Here is a 13,951-nt window from a genome sequence, read left to right on the forward strand (position 1 = left end):
ATTTGTTGTCGGTGCGAAATTTGAAAGAATTTTTATTTTTTTTCGCACTGAAATATCTATTTGAGTGTTCATGTTTGTTCTTTTTGTGTAAAAGAAGAGGCAAGGAGTATTTATAAACAGCGAAATCGACTAGGTAAGTTATTTTTTGGAATCAAACCACCCGGCAGCTTGCATGTCTTTTTTTAGAAGTTCTATATTTATGATAATCTTTCGGATGCAACTGATGCTGCGCTTAGTCAAAGCATTTCAGTTACCGGTACATTGTTGCGTTAGAAATTCATAGGAAATAATGTTAAATTGATTTTGAGGTTATTTGCGAAAGAAAATAAAATTTCGTGACCGTGACAGAAGTGCATGCTAAGCAAGCTTACACATGGTGTCGGCAACCATTGTTTATAGACAATTAACGTTCGAACGTCTCATAAATTCTCGATATATACTGAAGTTATAACACTATTCTTTTATCAAACGAGATATTATTACAAAATGGTAAACTTCAAGCAAAAACAATGGCTTTATTCTTGTCAAATAGTATTATTATTCTGTCATGCCATTAAAAATCAATAATTCGTTTATTGATCTACCTACTTGTAACACGAAACTAATCATGATAGCTAGAATACCTTCTTATCAATTAATTTATTTATTCATTAATTTTGATATTGACACTTTCTGAGTGATGACTGATTTGCATTGAAAATTGTATTCTTTTTTATATTTATAAATCTATAGATTCTTCTTGTGGAAAATAGATAGGAACTGCTAACAAAACCAATAATTAGTATCATTATTGTTTATATAAGAAATATGTATTTTACTAACTTAAATTTGGGCTAATAACTATTCTTTTGTGCATGCTGTGTTAGCCTTTAACTTATTGTTCTCTGGCAGATGTATACTGTAAACTGATCCCACCCAAAACATAAATGTGAAAGGCTGCCAAGTTCGATAATATTGGAATGCTTCGCCTATAAAAGAAGTGAGATCTAAATAAGTACCAAGTTCCATACACAGACCTCAGTTAAAAATGATATAACAAATTGGCAAGTTTTCACACACTTTGTTATAAACCTACTAAACGCAATAAGTCAAGTATATAATTTTCTATTAAAACTTGCCAAGTTATATCATTTTTAACTGAGGTCTGTGTATGGAACTTGGTACTTATTTAGATCTCACTTCTTTTATAGGCGAAGCATTCCAATATTATCGAACTTGGCAGCCTTTCACATTTATGTTTTGGGTGGGATTTCATTTATTTTTGTAAGGTTTATTTTCTTTTTTTCTTATTTTACTTTACTTTGACTAAATACAAACCTTCGTAACGAATTTTAGGTCGGTACGACCATTGGAAGATATAGATAATTTTTTTGTTTTAGTTCCTTAGGGGTATGAATTTACACCTTCATTATTTTTAAAACCGACTCACACTTGGCCATTTTCAGATTTTTTCCTTTACCTTGACTTAAAAACCTACCTCCATGCCAAATTTCAAGTCAATACGACCATTGGAAGTGGTCTAGGTTTTTGATGAGTGAGTCAGTCAGTGAGTGTATAGTAAAAATAGCGATTTTCTGAAGTCAATATCTCAAGACCTACAATAGGTACATTAATGAAATTTTGTATTTTAGATAAGTAAGTAGATCTCGACAGATACTAGAAATTTCATATGCGTAGATAAAATAGATTTTGAGTTATAGGTGGGTCGAACTTGGCCCGAAATGGTTCGTGTAATATAACCCACGGCCGGTGTGTCGGTTTTTTTGCTCGAACTTGGCGGACACACTGCCGTGTGTCTAGATTTAGTAAAATATGATGTGTAAGTAAACAGTTATTGACTGACTTTAAATAAAGAAATAAATTACTATAATTGTAAAACCTAAACTAAGATCAACAGACCTAAAATTGTGTTTATTTATTCACACACAGACTACATACAGGACTATACACTGGATACAGATCACAAGTGTAATAGCCACTGCATATTTCAGCAGTAATTTCTTTCTGCAGTCGTTTGACAGGAGACATAACAACAATTAAGTTTATATTTCTTTTATGTCACAATTTAGAGGATTTGTTGACTGGATTACTTCTTTTCTTTGACCAAGAGAGCAAAGAGGGAAAGCTAGTTCCATCTTCAAATAAGCAAATTGATTTCTCAATAAAAATATTACAATGTTCATTGTATATAATCTGTACACTTAGAACGAGTTTGCTTTATGTTTACAGTAATCAAAACATAAAGCAAACTCATATTAAGGGTACTGAATATGTATAGATTTATTCACAGTTACATTTTCTTTTAATTTAGTCCTCTATGATGGCTTCAATGTTTAATACAATTACCTAGGTCTTTTATTATCTATTAAGGACAAAATACAGATAGATATGTATCAAAATATTTTTTTATGGATCCGGCAAACAGTGCTTGATCCAACAGCACAGATATGCAAATGTACCACTTTCAATTTATTTTTTGGCAGTCAAATTTTGAAGTAAAAACTTCTATATGCATGCTTGACTTGGGAAGTAAGCTGGTGGATCCATGACGAGAGTGTTACGACAATGTTAGCATTTTCAACATCGCGAGTTGTCATTCTATGATACTACCAGGAAGCACATGTTACAAGTGTAATTAAACATTATTTTAAGTCAATAATTTTGTTCTCCGATATTAAAGAATTTAGATACTAGACCATAATTGGTATGGTCATAATATGGTTACAATCAAAAGATAAAGTATTTTATTTTATAATTTGTAGTAAAAAACTGGAATAATAAATAAACAAATAGGTATAAATTTAAATATCATGTATCCATTTTGATTCTATATTTAGCTAGTATATAAAATAGTGTAATATTGTGTAATTTCCAGTTTTTTGTCTAGACATCTCTCACAGAACTAGTTATGCTATAAAATATTTGCATAATTCAATGACAAAAAAATCTTCAACTTGGCATAGGTAAACAATACTGGTTAATAGGAATGCTAGAATGGCTTCCTGAGTCTTGAAATTATCATAGTTTTTTGTGCTTTATCAATTCAATTATTAAATTACGAGTCCATCTCTTGTTTAAACCTAAACATACTGCTGTACTCATAAATTTAATGATTACTTAAACTATTCCTTAGTAACGATTTTTTATCGAAAACAATTACGAAGGACTGGGTTAAGTAAACATTTATGGCCAATTTCAATAACATATCTTTCTGTAGATTTGCTTAATAGAGGTACAATTTTGTCACATAAAACTTCATACAAATTGTATCAAAAATGTTTCTTTAGTAAGTAAATCTACAGATAGATAAAGTTATTGGAATTAACCATAAATGACTAAATACGGTGGTTAGTTCAAAAAATTATTCTACCTAACTAACTAAACTTTATTTCAAAATTTTGATAAATGGGTTTAACACCCTGCACTGATTACCCTTATTTGATGCCAGTTGGTGTTTTGCTGATTGGTTTTGTTCAGGAGTTAGACTAAAACTATATTATAACATTTTCCTTTAGTTATTAATAAAACCCTCCCCTATGTCCCATTAACCATCCAACAAAATGTTCATGTGTAAATGCATGACCGTTCAATACCAAGAAAAAGAATTAATTACTTAAAAATAAGGACAGGAAGTACTTATCGTAAGTGGCAAACGTACGTAGTTTTGAAGATAATTGGAGATCACGCGATCTCGATTGTCGGTAATCAAGTCATCAGTCATCTCGTTCACATGACGGATGATCATTTAGACTATGGACAAAGTTGGTACTTTTCGCCAATCGTCAGATCGTACGGAAATATTGAATTATGTCAAGTTAAATGATTGCTATCTAAGAATTTCAGACCAGTTATCAAATTCGGTTTAGGCGTTTAGGAGTTGTAATTTAAAAAAAATGTTGCCCCTCTAGGGGTTTCTCCTGTGTCGTGGGCGCCTTTCACAAACATACAATTTCACATGCACGTGACACCCGAAACATCAATTTGTGGATCACGCAAAGAGTTGCTCCGCGTGGGAATCGAACTCGCTACACGTTGCACGCATCTAGTTGCTCAGTCACCGCGCCAACCGTGCAGTCTCACTTCTTTTTTGTGTCTGTTTTTTTTTTTTTTATACAAGACACGAAGTCTTAATCATTTAATATTTTTGTGTAATGTATTTAGTTACCAAAGTTTCTAGATAATGATTTATATCATAACAATATAGGCTACATAAACTAGTACCATTATCCAATTGAGCTAGACAGATATGGATGGCGTTCTATAGATAGACTGTAGTTTCTTAATATAAGTATTTAAAGTTCATACTTTAGTGATCATGGCGCTTGCAACATTGCCGAAATATCGGAAACTCATAGACTTAAATAAACTTGGTAAATATCCCATCTTAAGTTCTAATGTTAGCGTAGTTTCGTAGCTACCAACATATTCAAGTATATGGGACGTACGCACGTTATGATAATAACAATACGATTTAATCATGAATTCCCTTACAATATTGGCTGAACATTGACCCTAAGGTACTTGCTTGTTATACAACATGGCCTGGTCCTTTATCTAAGGTCAAACACGCGCAAAGCTCGTGTCGTTTAAATGTAACTCCTCCGCAATATGACGCAAAATGTTATCTAATTGGAGATCTGCACAAATTATGACGCTATTGTGAAGTTCTACATTCTATTTTGATTGTAGCAATGTTTATACGGCCTATTTTTATATGTTTCTGCGCGTTTTTGGATTAAAATGTTTGTTTAAACGTTTATTTTTAACGCTAGTGTGTTCGTTTCCTTTGTTTTTGCGTGTTCAATTTTATCTTGCATTAATATATTTTTGGTATGTTTACATTTGGGATTTGTCTCGGTTAGCGGCATTGTCAATTTATTACTCCAAACACAAAAAAAATTATGATAAAGCCAAAGTCAAAGCATTTATTTCAATTAATCCGAATGACTGTCTGTCGTTACTGAAGCTAGATATTATGTACTCATTCCATTACTTTGCCCTTTTAATTTGTCCGACCTGAGAAACAAACTCAATAGTTTGACTTCTGTTATACTATTGTTTTACCCCAGGGTGACAAATTCCTCCGAAACTGCAGACAGCAGTTTACCGAGGCTCCGCCTCGAAAAACAGGAGTAGGAACGGGGTGGTTTTTAGTCAGTAAGAGTCTGACATTCCCTCTCGCCTTGCTCAAGGCGGGAGAAGTCATTGGATGATTTTTCCTCCTTAAAAAAAGGGTGACAAATTCTCATGGACCCTCCTCTATTGGGAAAACGAAAGCGACATTCAGACTCTTACTGACTAAAAACAAACCAGATATCTCGTTTCTCACGTGATTATGAGAGTAAGAGAATCAAATACATCCGACTGATGTACATACTATGTAGTTAAACTAATACTTCAGTTTATTATAACATCGTCCAGTATATTACATGACAAAGTTATAAGAGCTTTACTTAAATAATATCAATCATACGACTACAGTTACTATTGTTTTGTCAACTAACATTATTCATATGTAGTATATTGTGGTGAAGTGGTTAGTTGTGGTAGACGGGATGTAACCAGGGAATAAAACCGCTGTATTGTGTCCGTGCTACCGGAGTGAATTTATTGTTAACACTAAAATTAATACAAAGTAGATCACACAAGAAAGGTTCGATGACCTACTCAGCGCGTAATAATTTTGCTTAATAGGTTGAAATACATAACAAGTAAAATACTATGGCGATGCTCGTACAGATCGGTTGCTTATGAATTTACACAATCTGCATAACAATAGCTAGGGTTGCTGAATTATTATTTCACTTCCAAAGGTTAATGATGAATGATGTCTGTTTATTCTAGAAATTAATTTTATTTAAGCATGTGTGTGGCGAAATGAACTTAATTAATGCTGGTTTTCACTTTCGAATGCTAGACGGTTCTTGTACTCTTTTGTGCACGATCAGCACGATGAACGAACATTTGATTTACATAGGACATAGGACAGCTGAGTCTCTTAAATTTATAGCATTAGATATTTGGGAATGATTGATCGCATTGACCGTATACAAACTATGCGAAGTTTCAATAAACTTCATCAATTTTGTTAAAAAAATACTTTAGAATTATGACCTTTTCCCTATTTTCTAAGAATTGGAGCTCTTACCTGTCACCCCTAATATACTACTCCATACAAATCGCGCGACATGTGAGCAGTACATTTCGCAATGCGCCGGCGCAGGGCGGAAGATTGCGGCGTACGCGCACCACGATTTGCGAAACACTTACTAATGTTGTCACCGTAATGTGTCTTGCATGACACCATCATTTTGCCATCATCATGTTGGGTCTTCCTCACTGGTACTAAGAATAAACGGACTTCTAGCCTATAGCAATAGAAGAAACTGTCTCAATTTCCATCGGGACATTTCCTTCTGTTGGCCCTTATCCTAAGTTGCCTTTATTAAAAGGAGTATGTCGTTTTCTTCCATTATTTCTTATCAGATCTTAGGAATAACCGGTTGTTTTCGATTATAGCCATACATCTCACCAATGACTTTGTCATTCAACAGTTTAATATTGACTTAGCGTTACTCAATAACACTTTTCTGACTCTATAATCACTTTAATGGGAAACGAATCTATAGAGCCCATACAATTCCCAATTCTTAAAGCATCGGTACGGTAATATGTCTATAGTTTCTGAGAATCTGACTGACCATCACACGCTATGTCCTGCTGGACATTTTCCTTCAACCTTCGGGTCTTCACTTTATGCTAATGGCTTGTTTACTCTTCCTTTGTATTTAAATTCTGAAAACGTTTTGTTTATAAATGTATGTGATATTCGACCATGGTCGATCGTAGTTACTGCAGCCTGTTCCAATTACAATAAAGTTGTAGATAAATATATCTGAAATCTAAATCTCCTATTCTTATTTTGTATGCACTAGTTTATTGGCCTAGATTTCAGCTTTTAGACTAGATAAAACTAGCATCTTAGTCATCTGTATGAGTTTGCTTTACGTTTAAAGTAATCGAAATGAGAGCGCGATCGGTGCTCTGATTGGTTGGTTTATTCGAGCCGGCGAATCAGTATGTCAGAGGTTGATTTTTTGGGCTTCTGTCTATTAAAAACGCTTGTTCTTAACGTCCATGACACTAAGCTGGAATATACTCGTAGGAGTTTTTAAGATTTCAAGACCAAACAAGGAGAATCTATTGTTGCTGCGGCGCCGTCGTATATCAACTTTAGCTAGCTTAGCACAACCTTTTATCAAAGTAGAATAGATAAACAACGTTTTATTCTAAAAACAATAACAAATGAAATACGCAGTTGCTTCAATTACTATCTATGTCACCTAAATAGTAAACACGGCTCCCTGGTGTTGCTTTCGAAACAATAGCTGATTGAATATGTATGGAAATTAGTCATCAGTACTAATTTAGTATTATGAAATGTTTATTTACTATGTGTCGAAAACTAGAACTTACTTCTTACTTATGACATTGCAAGGGAATTAAGGTCGTTATGAAAAGAGAAGAAAGTAGCTTTAGGTCCGGCGATGGCAAACAGCTTGTGGTTGGCTTGATGGAATCCAGTTTAGTAAGACGTATATTGACGGTAAATTACTATACTTTGTCGCCATCCTGACTCTTGTCTGGTTGTCGTGAGAGCTGGCTAAGGTTCTTTCATATTGGCAACCGGCAGTAACCCTATCTGATAAACATGAACTCTTAAAAACAGCTCCAAATATCCGATCCGCCTGCCAAAAAATTATGGCAAATCCTCAATTAGAAGATGCCTACAGTTATTTCCATAATCTATTGACAATTTACTTGGAATTTTAGTTTGTTTGTTAGTAATGCATTTGAATCATGTATTTGTTGCATACCACCGTTCACCATTTCATTGTGGTCTATTTTCAGATTTAACCCACACGTGTTTGTGCCAGTGCGAACTGGCTTTTATTACTTTCTTTTATGTGGTTGTTTGTAAGTGAGTTTTGTTAGCTAAGGGCAAATTTTTCAATGTCTAATTAAGCTCCTGTTAATAGGACATAATTTGGGAGTATTTTCTATATAAAACGTCACGTTACAACGTTATCATAAAACGTCACAACTTGTTTATGTTATTGTTGACGGGGTAACTCGAATAGTTTCAAGCCATGGTTGGGGCCCATAGTCATGATTTCATGACGGACATTCGGGATAAACGATACGTTTGAAGATAAAATGATTTTTGATGCCTTATATACTGACACGTCTGGCACCTATACAACTATACCTACCAAAGTCAGTACAATAAAAAAAAAACGAATAATGGAACACAAAACGTAACAAGCGGCCTTAGTGCGCGCGCACTGGACGTAAACATTCAACTGTTTACTTGTGTTACAAGTGTGTGTGTCACACACACAACGTTATCATGTTGTTATGTGCACTCGTGTTGGTACGGCGCTGGCATTAGATTATGTAATGATGATACAGTGATTACAAATTATTTCAGTTGTGTTGTGACCTGTTGTTAAATAATGGTTCAATTTTCGCCAGTTATGTTATAAATCGGTTATATGCTATAAATAGCAACATCTACAACTGTAATTTCTGCTTGCTACTAAGTTAGAACAAAGGTATGGTCAGAGAATTGCTCCTATTCGAATGGGAACTATGAGAAGCCTAAGTCCAGCAGTCGACGAGAACAGGCTGATGATGATGATGAATGGGAACTAAAAAAAAATTGACGCAAAAAGTAATCAGAAGACTTTTAACAAGGTTTTTAGGGAGTCCACAGCGTACCTAAATAACATAAAATACGAAGATTTGCACATTATATACATATCTACGTACGTACCTAACATAGGTTCGCAGAAAAATATGTTTAAAAATATCGCAGTGACGTCATACATTACGAACTACTCGTAGACAATTTATTTTTAAATTTTCTCCGTCTACTTACTATTAATAATACCGACATTTTTTTTCTTTAGTTATTTCCCGTTATCGTTGAATTTTTATCTCAAGTAGATGACCTGAACTTCGCATCGCCGTGTAGTCAATAGACGTTTCGAAAACTTCTTTAAAACTAAAATTTTTGGGATACATTACTGCATCCATCATCATCATAATCAGCCGAGAGACGTCCACTGCTGAACAAAGGCCTCCCCCTTAGTCCTCTACGTAGAACGACAAGCCGCCACCTGCATCCACTGCATTACTGCATCCAAATTGTTGAAATTCTTGTAAGCTAAGTTTTACAGTAAGAGATCGTTTAAAAACCCTTGATATTAGTACAAAAACGGAGCTTTTCCTGTGTCTGTGTTATATTTAAATCCCAGATCTGTACAGTAGGGCTACTCCGGTTCTCGAATGCGAAGTTTCGTTTAATCTTCGGCCGTAGGTTTTATTGATTTACTAACAGAATTACTTGAAATTACGTTTTTTTTTTTTTTATCAAAACTTATTTATTTTTTATCTTCATTTCATTCGTTAATTTTTGTTCACGAAAGTTCGCAATAAATAGAATTGTAGTATGCAATCTGCGAAGTTTTTTCGTTCGTTCATTGAATTAGAGTAGGCCCCCTGATCTTCGTTCAACGTAAAGCAAACTCGTACTAAGGGTACTGGCTAGCTAGAGAAGTAATCACAATTGTATAACATAGTTTGATTATCGGGCCCATAATGTCATGCACTACTTGCCATGCCATAAAGGCATGATGTCGTTACAATTTAATATAAATTGCCATGTTATTGTTGTTCACTTCAAAATATGCTCTTCTTGCAAAAGCAATGAACTGCTTAGATAAACCTCTAACACGTAAACATTGAATGAGAGTTATGATGAAATAGTCATGTGCGTGGACTAAGGAGATTGTTTTGTACAATATCTAAAACAAAATAAAGATTAGGGTAGGGAGGTCTTTGCCCTGCAGTGGAACGACCATCGCTGAAAAAATAAAATAAAAATTGGCCATGAAAAATATAAACAAAATACCTGTGATGAGCTGCGGACAACGTAACAGGATACCGGGGCTCCGGTTCAATGCAGGATAAGGAACGGGGTGGTCTTAAGTCAGTAAGAGTCTAATACTCCCTCTCGTCTCAGCCAAGTGGGGAAATTTGTCCCCCTCAACAAAAAGAAACCAATGACGACTGTTCCCTTTTAGAGACCCTTGATCTTAAAATTTCATTTCTTAGGATTTCTTAGTCAATAAATCTACAAGCCAAATATATATTCAGAAAAGCATAATTATGAAATGCGCATTTCAACTGCGTAAGCACTTAAGAGGCTTTATAAAAATATACCAAAATATTTATTTATCTTGTAGCACTTTAGATTAGAAGTAATTGTACGCATTAGATCCATGTGTGGTTTCCTAGAACGATAGCTTCATTGTCTTGATTGGTTGAAATTGTAATGAAACGATTTTGAGCTTATCTACAGAATTGTGAGAAAATGTCTCAAAACGTAATTTTCCAAGACATTTTAAGTTGGCATCTTATTAACAGGGAGGCAGTTTTAGTTATAATATTGACGGCAAATTATAATATTGTAGTATTTAAAATAATTTTATCAGCCAACAAGTATGAATGCTAAAAAGTAGAAATATACAAATGTCACTGTGGTAGAACTACCATAAAATTGAATTGTTTTTAAATGGTACCTCTATCATGAGTTTGAAGCAATACTATTTGTCGATAGTCGCTAGCGACAACGTAAATTTTTTGTATGACAAATTTTGGTTTCACAGGTGACCGATAGAGGCGTTGTAAAATTATGACATACAAAAAAATAACGTCGTCACTAGTGACTATCGACAAATACTATTGCTTCAAAATCATGATAGAGGTACTGGCCACTTGGCCAGTGCTGAAAATCAACGCCGAGACTCGAACCGCCGTGTGTGGGTTACGGCATGTCAGCTGATAACTGGCCTTTTTGCACCGTATTGGTTATTTGTCTTTAAATTATTTCCTTTCTGTCTGCAATGTTATAACGGTGCAAATAAACTGTTTTTCTTTCTTTCTTTCTAATTGCATTACTAAATAGCGATACAAATTCCAATATAATCTTTACGACAATTTTACACGTATGTTTAGAGGCGTGCACACACCTACGTACTAAGTACTTATAGTTCTAATTAGTACGCAGGTCGAGCTCTCATACTATTTTGGAGGCTCGGAATGTTCGACCGGACTTGCACTGGTGCGGTCAACTCAATGTCGTACCTATCGAGTCTAAAGTCCACGAGTCCAGTGTTATCATTCGAAATTAATATATTAATTACATAATTATATAACGTTGTCCGATAAGAGTTAAGGCACTTAAGACCTTAAATATTTCTTCTGATAGCGATCTTGATGTAGATTTTAAAGCTGCAACATTATTATCACCATCATTAACCCGATACCTTCCACTGGAATTATGATATATGTCAGTAGCATGTCATTGACCTCGATCAACAGCGTCTTCCATTCCATCCAACAACTGTCAGAAATGCATAATATTGACCTAAAATTGGCTCCAAATCACAAAAATGAAACCACTTAATTTAAAATTAGAACCATTTCCAACGTAAAACCTTTTAACGCGAAAAGGACGATTCAGAATTTGACATAAGCCAAAAAAGTGTAAACTTTTTTGGAGAAAAATATGTTTTGCCTAAACACACTACCTAATTTTCTAGATATTTTCTCTCGCCCTCTAAAACGACCTCTACATTTACAGAGGCATAGTTATCCAAATAAAAACCGTCTATTGACGTCAACTAATTATTTATTATCTACGAATTGTTTATATTATTAGGTACCTATATTTAAATGTGTTATTGATATCTACAACATGTGAGCTTCTGATAATACTCTTAATCCTACTTAATTCCCTATTTAAAGGATCACACCAGGATATGATTAAGATACCATCTTTAGGTCTTTGACTGCCAATAGAAAACTGTTGAAGGCAAATCCTCCGCTAACGTCGGTCACCGGTTACCCCCGTGGCGTTTAGTGTTAATTCTTATGTTCTGTGCCTTATACGTTAAACTTCGCACATTATAATTTGGTTCACAAACGATAGTTCTCACACTTGTATTATTGGCTCTCGATTTAAGGCCTTCTAGTTAAAAAGCGTGTGTCAATGATCCAATTTAACCCACAGATCTATATACCTCTACTGATCCAAATGCCTTAAATGTCCCTTTACGTGGTCAGATCTGGAAATCATACTTCTGGCGGCAACTTTACTTCTGGAGCTGCGGACTACCTAGCGGGTTTACCGGGGCTTCGGCTCGAAAAGCAGGAGTAGGAACGGGGTGGTTTTTAGTCAGTAACAGTCTGACACTCCCTCTCGCCTCGCCCAAAGCGGGCGATGAGCGTCATTGGATGATTTTCCCCCGTTAAAAAAAGCGGCAACTTTACTTAAGTTTCCTCCTAATTATCGCAAGATACTATCTGATAGTCCAAGACCTGTTGGTCTACCACCTGTTGCTCATATCCTGACATTCCTGACAGCTAGACTAGTTTGGACTTAGCTGCTAAGATAGATTTGCGATAAGACCTTTGAAATCAAGTTGCTCATGGAAGGTTGAAGATTTGTTTATTTTGCGCATTGCTAATTAGACGGTTTATGGTGGGAATATAAGCTAATTAGTTCACACTCGGAAACTAATTAAAGAGCGCTTTAACTCGCTCATTAATGCTATATAACCTGTTTGTTTGGAAAATCTGCGATAATATTGCGATTAGGTGATTTTGGTCTTGTTTGAATTCAGATGAGGATTTGATCAGCATTTTGATGAATTTTGCAATTCGGGTACTTGCGATGTTTTTGCCTCTTTGTTTTTTATTTATTTTTGCAAAGATATACCCTTTTTTGTAATTTATGTTTTTCTACCTAATAGTTAATTTAATGGCTGTTAATATTTGCAACAAAGAGCATTGTTTAAAATTAAACATTGGATTTGCGTGATCTTACGTTTAGAACTCTTTGTTTTTTTTTTTATTATACGTGTTCCATGTTACGGTGGGTTAATGTAGTTAGTTCATTAAGTTCCATGATAATTTTATTTCCCATACAAGCAAATTCTTTGACCAAGTCATTTGGTCCACATTAAAACAATCATCTTGTAAATAGAGGGTGCTTCACAACGCCATAATTAACCGCCATCTATAGGCCTCCCGAAGTAATAACGTGCTGTAAACCTGTCCTCTTTAGATTTACAGGTACACCTGTTGTTCATATTTGCGTGTTTTCTACTGAATGAGATAATCTTGGACTATTTTTTGTACATGTGGTTCTGCTCATATTGGATGTAATTTAACTCTAAGTGTGGGAGACTCAGGCTTTTGATGGAATGGGCTGGCTCGACCGGAGTTATATCACGGCGTCACAGAAAACCGACCCTCAATCCCTGATTCCCTAACATCATCCCTTAAATTCCTAACCCTCAAAAGTCCGGCAACGCACTTGTAACGCTTCTGGAGTTTCGGGTGTCCATGGGTGGCGCGATTGTTTATCATAAGGTGATCCGTCTGCTCGTGTACCGGATTATCCCATAAAAATAACTAAAAATAAAAAAGTAGCTTTGGGTTTTTAATTCCGTTAAAGAATTCATGATATTTGGTTAACTTTCGGTTAATTGTTGTAGTTGGTGTTTAGAAAGATTGGTCTATCTCTTTTTATTGAAAAAGATTTTACAGCTTTACCGGGGAACGCTAAAAGACCTGAAGCTACCAATTTAACGTCATTAGACACAGTGGCTCTGTTACACCACATGCTGGCAATTACTATGTTTCGCAAAACCGCACATAATACTACAGTCCTTAAATGGTACCTGATAGAGACGATAACTGCGTGAAAGGACCGTGACGGTGGTGGTGAGGAAATTAGTCCCATTTGTTATTTATTTTGTTTTATAAGGTACGTGGGAAACAGAACAAGGTGGATGGTGGATTGGTATCATCCTCTTTA

The 13,951-nt window shown here is 35.0% G+C and overlaps 1 protein-coding gene across 1 annotated transcript in view; it reads left to right on the forward strand.

The window, feature by feature from the left end:
- LOC118270204 (glycerol-3-phosphate acyltransferase 1, mitochondrial) overlaps positions 1 to 13,951 on the forward strand; it is an 82,024-nt gene continuing 68,073 nt past the window's right edge. Inside the window, exon 1 of the mRNA XM_050698101.1 lies at positions 1 to 133. The gene's annotated coding sequence lies outside the window, so the exon portion shown is untranslated. The remainder of the gene's footprint in view (positions 134 to 13,951) is intronic.

Source organism: Spodoptera frugiperda, chromosome 13 (genome assembly GCF_023101765.2).
Source record: "Spodoptera frugiperda isolate SF20-4 chromosome 13, AGI-APGP_CSIRO_Sfru_2.0, whole genome shotgun sequence".
NCBI classification, from domain to species: Eukaryota; Metazoa; Arthropoda; class Insecta; order Lepidoptera; family Noctuidae; genus Spodoptera; species Spodoptera frugiperda.